The sequence below is a fragment of the Nicotiana sylvestris genome, chromosome 7 (genome assembly GCF_000393655.2).
Source record: "Nicotiana sylvestris chromosome 7, ASM39365v2, whole genome shotgun sequence".
NCBI classification, from domain to species: Eukaryota; Viridiplantae; Streptophyta; class Magnoliopsida; order Solanales; family Solanaceae; genus Nicotiana; species Nicotiana sylvestris.
The window spans coordinates 127,029,635-127,039,789 of NC_091063.1; positions in this window are offsets into that span (position 1 = coordinate 127,029,635).

Sequence of the window (10,155 nt, forward strand, 5' to 3'; positions counted from 1 at the left end):
GTATCAAATCGATAATTCAAATCAAACCAGAAAAAAAATCCGATTATAGTTCGGTTTGGTATTGGAAAAAAAGTCCGAACATAATTGTTTTGGTTTGATTTTAACTAAAAAAGTCAAACCGAAACCAAACCGACCCGATAGTATGTTTATACGATTTAAAAACATATTTTATATATTTAAATATTTAAATTTATAGATATTCTTATAGTAATGTAATTTATAGATATTCTTAAACTTTTTTACAGTTAATTTTTAACGTATTATTTCAAGTTCGAACTTAACATTCTTGAATGGTAAATAAATTTTATAGCCAATAATGTAGTAACTCAACAAAGTTCAAATCAATACTAATGCTAACAAAATAAATTCAATTCAACACTAAGAATGACGATAGTGTTGGATATTTATTTTTTAGTTTTACATTGGTATATAATGAAAATGCATAACTTAAATTATCTTTTTTTAGTGCTTAATTATGTAATTAATAGTACTGAGTGGCTATACTTATTTTAGCATGAACTATATTGTATTTTTAGATTAAGTTAATTTTCATTATGGCTTATTAATTAGCGATATTTGCTTTATGTAATTTTATTATTTTTGTTAATGAATATTTTAGCATAATGCTATGCCTGATCTCATATTATTGTGTTATTTTCTTGGAAAATACATTATAAAATTGTATATCTTACTAGGACTAAGAAAATAGTTAGAGCAAGCTACATATTTTGTGCTATGAAGACTTTACCGAAAGAAAATCCAAAAACCTAGAAAAAAATAAAAAATTCGAAAAAATCGAGATTGAAAAACCCGACTTTATTGGTTTGGTATGGTTTATAGATTTAACATTCTTTTTGTCTTCATTTTTTCCCATCTAGCAATTAATTGTTTAAAATGTTTAAAATATGAAATAAGAAATAAACAACTACTCCCTCCGGTCCACATTAAGTGATTTGTTTTTTTTTGTCTGGTCCATTGTGACGACCCAAGGGGTCATCACCGTAATTCTTCCTTGTTCCGTGCTCCCGAGGCCTTGAAAACCTCGCTTTTAGTTGCCTCGATTGGCGTGCGCAGTTCGGGCGCGTAGCCGGAAAGTTTTTATGTTAGAATATGTGAATTATGTGAAACATTTGATGAATTTTGGTATTAATATGCATAATGTTGACTTCGGTCAACATTTTGGGTAAACGGACCCGGACATGTGATTTGACGGTCCCAGAGGGTTCGTAGAAAAATATGGGACTTGGGCGTGTGCCCGGAATCAAATTCTGAGGTCCCAAGCCCGAGAAATGAATTTTTGAAAGAAATTGTTTTTCTGAAATTTGATATGAAAATTTGAAATGAAAAGGAGTTAGAAAATATAGGTATCGGGCTCGTATTTTGGTTCCGACGCCCGGTACAAGTCTTAAATATGTGTTAAGCACTATCTGTAAAGTTTGGCTAAAAACGGACGTCATATGACGTGTTTCGGACTAAAAATGGAGAATTTGAGTTATGAAAGTTGAAGAAAAGAAAATCATGTGTTTGAGGCTTGATCCTATGTATATGATGTTATTTTGGCGATTTGATCGCACGAGTAAGTCCGTAAGATGTTTTTAAGGTTGTGTGCATGTTTGGTTTGGAGCCCCGAGGGCTCGGGTGAGTTTTGAATGGGGCCCGGGAGGTCTTGGACTTAAGAAAATGCAGGTTCAGGTATTACAGACACCAGCGCGGCCGCGGTCATTTCCGCGCGGTCCGCGCTGGAGCCGCGCGGCCGCGATGCATTTTTGTGCGGTCCGCGTGGCTGAGTCTGAGGGCTAGGGTTTCAAGTTAGCTAGCGCGGCCGCGCACCAAAACAGTGTGGTCCGCGCTGGAAGGGTTGAGAGAAGCCCCACTTTTCTCCCACTCGGCGCGGCCGCAACACATTTTTGTGCGGTCCGCGCCAGGTCCTCAGAAAGGTATACAAGTTCGGAAATCTCAGTCATTTTTCAATTTTCAAAAAAACCCAAAACCTAAGAGGCGATTTTCCAAACAACTTTTCTTCTCCAAAACGATTGGTAAGTGATCTCTAACTTAATTTCTTTATCCCTTAACATCTTTTAATATAATTTCAACTTCAAATCAAAGATTTTCATGGGGAAAATTGGGTGTTTTGGGTAGAATCTAGGTTTTCTACAAATTGAGAAGTTGGACCTCAATTTGGGGTCCGATTTAAAAATAAATCATATATTTGGATTCATGGGGGAATGGGTAACCGGGTTTTGGTCCGAACCTCGAGTTTCGACCACGTGGGTCCGGGGGTATTTTTGACCTTTTTGGGAAAAACCTTGAAAAATCTATTTTCATGCATTGGGGATGATTCATTTAGTAATTATTAATGTGATTAAGTAACTTATGACTAGATCCGAGTGGATTGGTGGTGGAATCAAGAGGTAAAGCTATACTAGAAGCGTGAGTTGAGTTTGGAGCATTCGAGGTAAGTGTTTGTTCTAACTTTGGCTTGAGGGAATAGGATTAGGATGATATTTGCTACTTGCTAATGTGGAGTACGGTGTATAGGCATGGTGACGGTTATCTATGCACCGGAGTCTAGCATGACCGTGAGTCTTGATTGCTTTTAATTCGAATAATGTGACACAAGCTCCTTGTTTATTTGATAAGTTTCATATAATGTGAACGGTTGAGGAAGAATGATTTAAAAGGAGAATGTGTTGTGAATACTCCCTTGCCGGGATGTGTAGACTGATATATATATTCTCCCTTGTCGGGATATTTTGGGCTGTTAGCTTGTACCCTTGCTGGGTTAAAGGTATTGAGTTGTTATTCTCCCCTGAAGGGGTCTACTATATGAAGTCAGATATTATGAACAATAATATGGGATCGTGTGGCACGCCGTCCACTTATATATGATATTATGGGATCGTGTGGCACGCCGTCCACTTATATATGATATTATGGGATCGTGTGGCACGCCGTCCACTTATATATGATATTATGGGATCGTGTGGCACGCCGTCCACTTATATATGATATTATGGGATCGTGTGGCACGCCGTCCACTTATATATGATATTATGGGATCGTGTGGCACGCCGTCCACTATATATATATATATATATATTTCATGGAAACCGGAGTTTCTTCTATTTATTTCCGATATTTCATTTTTATCTGTTACTCCCCGATAGCATGTCCCCTCCCAGTTTTACTTCGTATTATCTTGTTGTTGTTTCCTTGCACTTGTTGTATATATATCTGTACAGGTTAACTGTGGTAGGTACTGTCTAGCCTCATCACTACTTCGCCGGGGTTAGGCCAGGCACTTACCAGCACATGGGGTCGGTTGTGCTGATGCTACACTCTGTGCATTTTTGGTGCACAGATCAGGGAGCAGCTTACGGACCGCAGTAGTAGGACTTCTGGGAGCTATCTTCAGTCCAGGGACTCTCGAGGTAGCCTAGCTGGCGTTCGCAGGCCGAAGTCCCTTTCCATGTTTTTTTTTGTTTGTTTATATTGTATCAGACAAACATGATGTATTTTCCCTTCAGACATTGATTGTAGTATTCTGTAGTAGTCCGTGAGCTAGTGACACCAGACTCTGGGTAGCATTTTGGTTCAAACTTCCGCACTTTTGGTTTTCAGTTGCTTTAGATTTAAAGTCTTCCGCTTAGATTTTGTCTCGTTTATTATATTGTTTGAAAGAAAGCAGGAAAGGTGTTTTAAATATTTGGCTTGCCTAGCTCCGATAGTAGGCGCCATCACGACACCCGATGGTGGGAAATCCGGGTCGTGACAAGTTGGTATCAGAGCTCTAGGTTACTTAGGTCTCACAACTCACGGACAAGCTCAGTAGAGTCTGAGGGATCGGTACGGAGACGTCTGTATTTATCCCGCAGAGGCTACTGAGTTAGGAAAACTTCACCTTGTTCATTCTTGTCGTGCGATTCTGTTTCTCAAGTACTGATTGTCTTTCCACTCTGTTCTTTCGCAGATGGCGAGGACACGTGCTTCCTCTTCTACCGCGCAACAGCCTGATCCCCCAGCAGCAACCCCTATTAGGGGTAGAGGGCGAGGCCGAGGCCGTGCCCGAGGCCGGGGCAGGGCTCAGCCCTGAGCAGCATTTCCAGCGACGGAGCCTCAAGTCGATTTTGAGGAGGAGTTTCCGGCCCCAGCTGTTCCAGTGGGCCCAACTCAGGTCCTAGAGGGTTTCATAGCCACTCCAGTGCTTCAGGACGCTTTGGTCCAACTGGTAGGCTTTATGGAGGGCATTTCTTGAGCGGGTTTGCTTCCCGCAGCTCCAGCCACATCTCAGGCTGGGGGAGGAGTTCAGACTCCCGATACTCGCACTCCAGAGCCGGTAGCTCCTCAGGCTCAGGTTCCAGCTGTTCAGCCAGCTGTGGCAGCCCAGCCAGGTATTGCGGCTCAGTCCAATGATGGTACGGCTATGTCCGCGGATGCTTTGTGGAGGCTTGATCATTTCACCAAGCTCTTCACTACTACATATAGTGGCACTCCCTTAGAGGATGCTCAGGATTTCATATTCAGTTGTCATGAGGTTCTACGGACTATGGGCATTGTAGAGACTAATGGGGTCGACTTCGCCACTTTTTGCTTGGCAGGATCCGCCAAGACTTGGTGGAGGGATTTCTGTTTAGCCAGGCCAGCAGGGTCGCCATCATTGACCTGGGATCAGTTTTTAGAGTTATTTCTGGGGAAGTTTCTCCCAGTTACTCAGCGAGATGCTCTTCGCAGGCAGTTTGAGCGTCTCCAGCAGGGTCCTATGACGGTCACCCAGTATGAGACTCGGTTCATAGATCTTGCTCGTCATGCCATTGTGATACTCCCCACCGATAGGGAGAGGGTGCGGAGGTTTATTGATGGGTTGGCCTAGCCGATCCGTGTTCAGATGGCCATGAGTGCCGGTAGCGAGATTTCATTTCAGGAGGTGGCAGATGGTGCCCGTCGGATAGAGATGACACTTGCTCAAGGAGGTGGTCATGGGTCTGATAAGAGGCCCCGTCATTCTGGTAGATTCAGTGGTACCTCGTCTGGAGGTAGGGATTCTTATGGTAGAGGCCATCCTTCGAGGCCCTTTCAGTCAGCTCTCCAGGCTTCTCATGGTACACCAGGTGGTCGTGGTTCTCAGCCGCAGTATTCTGACCAGCAGCTCTTCAGTTCACCATCAGCACCTATCAGTGCACCACCACTTCGTTATTCTCAGCAGCCGAGGGCTTGTTACACTTGCGACGATGTGAGTCACATTGCCAGATATTGCCCTCGAGTTTCCAGCCGCTCGCAGCAGCAGGGTTCTCGCCCGATGATCCAGGCACCAGTTGCCCCACAGCCTGCCCAGCCAGCTAGAGGCGGGGGTAGAGGACATAGAGATGGAGGTAGAGGTTTTAGAGGTGGAGCTCAGACCGCTAGAGGTAGGGGTCAACCAGCAGCAGATCGTCCCAGGGATATGATTCAGGGAGGTGGGGCCCAACCCCGTTGTTATGCTTTGCCAGCCAGGCCAGAGGCTGAGTCATCAGATGCTGTGATTACAGGTACTATTCTGGTCTGTGATAGGGATGCTTCTGTGCTATTTGATCCCGGATCTACGTATTCATATGTGTCGTCCTATTTTGCACCCTATTTGGTTATGCCTAGTGACTCGTTGAGTATTCCTGTTTATGTGTCAACACCGGTGGGTGATTCTATTGTGGTCGACCAAGTTCATCGTTCTTGTATCGTAGTGTTTGGGGGTCTTGAGACCCGTGTTGATTTGTTGCTTTTGGACATGGTCGACTTTGATGTTATATTGGGGATGGATTGGTTATCCCCGTACCATGCTATCTTGGATTGCCATGCCAAGACCGTGACCTTAGCCTTACCGGATTTACCCTGTTTAGAGTGGAGAGGGACTTCTGGTCATTGTACCCGCAGTGTTATCTCGTATGTGAAAGCTCGGCGTATGGTCGAGAAGGGATGTTTGGCCTACTTGGCGTATGTTCGCGATTCTAGCGCGGAGGCCCCTTCTATTGATTCTGTGCCCGTTGTTCGGGAGTTTCCTGAGGTTTTCCCTTCAGACTTGCTGGGTATGCCGCCCGACAGGGATATCGACTTTTGTATTGATTTGGCCCCGGGCACTCAGCCCATTTCTATCCCGCCATATCGTATGGCCCCGCCGGAGTTGAAAGAGTTAAAGGAACAACTGCAGGACTTGCTTGAGAAAGGTTGTCACCCGTTGTTTGCAACACTTTAGTATATTGACTCTATATGGAATCTGGTTACTACAACTATAATTATAATTCCAAAAGAAGATGCAATGTTTGAGACGTATCAATTTAAATCTCTTTTGCAGAACGGCATGTCGGCATCACGACGTCTCAGTGGTGCAAAACTTGCATAGACACTACAATGCTTCAATTTGCCATTTTTTCTAGTCATGATCCCATTTCTCCTTCAAAAATTGGAATATTCGGCTTCATCAGCAATAACGTGAATTTAATGTGCCAAGATCTTCTCTGCCATTTACTTCTTTCTCTTAACGTTTAGTCTCCAACAAATATTAATATGAACACAGAAAATAAAAAAGTTAAGTTCCTAATTAAGCTTGTTATCAATTTGTGTTCGAAACCAGAGAATATTGTAAAGTAAAAGAGAAATAGAAATGCATAGGAAGAAAAAAATTAAATCCGTACCCACTGAATTCACAATGTATTCTTAAGGAACTTAATTCTCTCCTAATACCTGAGGTTTAGGATTTCCTCCCAGGATAGAACGGATTATTCATACTGGTGTAGCGGTACCTCAAACCCCAGTATTTCAACGAACGCAATAAGGTGGAGCAAATCACACATGACACTTATATTTTGTTTTGGAAAAACAATGCAAAGAAAATAGGAGAATTTCAGATTTTTCTATATATGAAAATGAGGCTAAGCCTCTAAAATTTATAGACAATAAAAGAGTGAGATGGAAAGGTGCAATTCAAAAGGTACCTCTTCCATTTCCCATTCACACCCATTCAAGAAACCTAACATTTTCTTGATGCTATTTATTGTCTACACTCGTGTATCGGGTAACTTCATCCACAAATGCTTCAATAGATAAAAAAAAGATTGTCTAATAATTTTTCCCCATTTGAATTTAAAACTGAAATGTCATACTAGTTTTTATTTTCTTCCGACCCTATACCATCCAATTGGAATAAATAAATAAACACACACATGAGGAGATAAAATAGGGAAGAAAACATGGGCTACAGATTTTTCGTTTGTGATGGACAAAGAACCCTTTCAGCCAAGAATAACAAATGTTGCTGAAAAAATATCAGGAATGGGGCTACTCGATTATCACAAGAAAGACGATGCAGAAGAGAAGAAAAATAAGACAGGATGGTACGTCAATACAGCCAAATTATATGCACCGAATTGTATAAGTTGAAGGTCGAAATAATCGCGGGTTAACGCTGAAATTAAAATTAAAAAAAAAAGGAGAAAAAAAAGACACAATTATTGACAGTTCATGTGTCACTTAAACGAAAATTATCTTGTTAATTTATAGAATTCATCTTTCTCCTTTTAAGGTTATTTTTCCTTTCTCCTTCTCCAACATAAGATACAAAGAAGAAACTTATTCCTGCTTTTCTTTATGTTTACCCAGAAATTTGAGTAACAATTAAATTTGTATTATGATTTTAAGAATATGTGATTTAATTCAACGCCAATTGATAAATAAGGAATTAAATAGACAGATTAAAGAATAAAATAGATTAAACCAATGTGTAGGCTTAAGTCTCGACCTCGACCTATGACGGTCTCGAGGTATGATTACGGGAATAAATGATAAAACGACTCTTGAAGAACAATAGGTAAAATAGCAAGAGAGTAATGCACGTATATTTTCTTATATCAGTCAACCGTGGGTTACAAATTAATGAGCTCCCCTTTATATAATAGGGGAATTCTAAATAAGGTACACTTTTAATTATAGTAGGAAATCATATTTGACAGTTGTCTAACCGCCAAGGACCAATCCATTCCGAAATTTACGTCGTGATCTTCGGACCATCGTGAGTATCTCGCTCTTTCTGTTACTGAACCATAACGATATTATCTCGAAGCATGCCTTCTTCCTACCTCGGCAAGTGATATCGACCTCGACTTCGACTTGAAAAGGAGCTTTGACCCCGAGCTCGATGTCCTGGCCTCCCGATGTAGTATCATTTTTTTCATCGAAGAACGAAATCGGGTAGCACCGATTTCCACCGTATACACTTTATTAGAAGATTTCAAACAAGTTTTTCTTTTTAACTCATGTAAGACATAAATTGTGACTTTTCTTTACAGTTCACCTTATATGCATGTGAGTGTATAATAAGTTAATGAAATAATACGGAGAAACTAAGGAACTCTATGTTCTTAATTATTTTCTTGATATATTGTATAATTTATAAGCAGCATATATTTAAGAAAAAAATCGTGCGTACCACTAGGGCTATACAAAGAAAAGTGATAAAGCGTATCAAATCGATAATTCAAATCAAACCGGAAAAAAAATCCGATTATAGTTCGGTTTGGTATTGGAAAAAAAGTCCGAACATAATTGTTTTGGTTTGATTTTAACTAAAAAAGTCAAACCGAAACCAAACCGACCCGATAGTATGTTTATACGATTTAAAAACATATTTTATATATTTAAATATTTAAATTTATAGATATTCTTATAGTAATGTAATTTATAGATATTCTTAAACTTTTTTACAGTTAATTTTTAACGTATTATTTCAAGTTCGAACTTAACATTCTTGAATGGTAAATAAATTTTATAGCCAATAATGTAGTAACTCAACAAAGTTCAAATCAATACTAATGCTAACAAAATAAATTCAATTCAACACTAAGAATGACGATAGTGTTGGATATTTATTTTTTAGTTTTACATTGGTATATAATGAAAATGCATAACTTAAATTATCTTTTTTTAGTGCTTAATTATGTAATTAATAGTACTGAGTGGCTATACTTATTTTAGCATGAACTATATTGTATTTTTAGATTAAGTTAATTTTCATTATGGCTTATTAATTAGCGATATTTGCTTTATGTAATTTTATTATTTTTGTTAATGAATATTTTAGCATAATGCTATGCCTGATCTCATATTATTGTGTTATTTTCTTGGAAAATACATTATAAAATTGTATATCTTACTAGGACTAAGAAAATAGTTAGAGCAAGCTACATATTTTGTGCTATGAAGACTTTACCGAAAGAAAATCCAAAAACCTAGAAAAAAATAAAAAATTCGAAAAAATCGAGATTGAAAAACCCGACTTTATTGGTTTGGTATGGTTTATAGATTTAACATTCTTTTTGTCTTCATTTTTTCCCATCTAGCAATTAATTGTTTAAAATGTTTAAAATATGAAATAAGAAATAAACAACTACTCCCTCCGGTCCACATTAAGTGATTTGTTTTTTTTTGTCTGGTCCATTGTGACGACCCAAGGGGTCATCACCGTAATTCTTCCTTGTTCCGTGCTCCCGAGGCCTTGAAAACCTCGCTTTTAGTTGCCTCGATTGGCGTGCGCAGTTCGGGCGCGTAGCCGGAAAGTTTTTATGTTAGAATATGTGAATTATGTGAAACATTTGATGAATTTTGGTATTAATATGCATAATGTTGACTTCGGTCAACATTTTGGGTAAACGGACCCGGACATGTGATTTGACGGTCCCAGAGGGTTCGTAGAAAAATATGGGACTTGGGCGTGTGCCCGGAATCAAATTCTGAGGTCCCAAGCCCGAGAAATGAATTTTTGAAAGAAATTGTTTTTCTGAAATTTGATATGAAAATTTGAAATGAAAAGGAGTTAGAAAATATAGGTATCGGGCTCGTATTTTGGTTCCGACACCCGGTACAAGTCTTAAATATGTGTTAAGCACTATCTGTAAAGTTTGGCTAAAACCGGACGTCATATGACGTGTTTCGGACTAAAGATGGAGAATTTGAGTTATGAAAGTTGAAGAAAAGAAAATCATGTGTTTGAGGCTTGATCCTATGTATATGATGTTATTTTGGCGATTTGATCGCACGAGTAAGTCCGTAAGATGTTTTTAAGGTTGTGTGCATGTTTGGTTTGGAGCCCCGAGGGCTCGGGTGAGTTTTGAATGGGGCCCGGGAGGTCTTGGA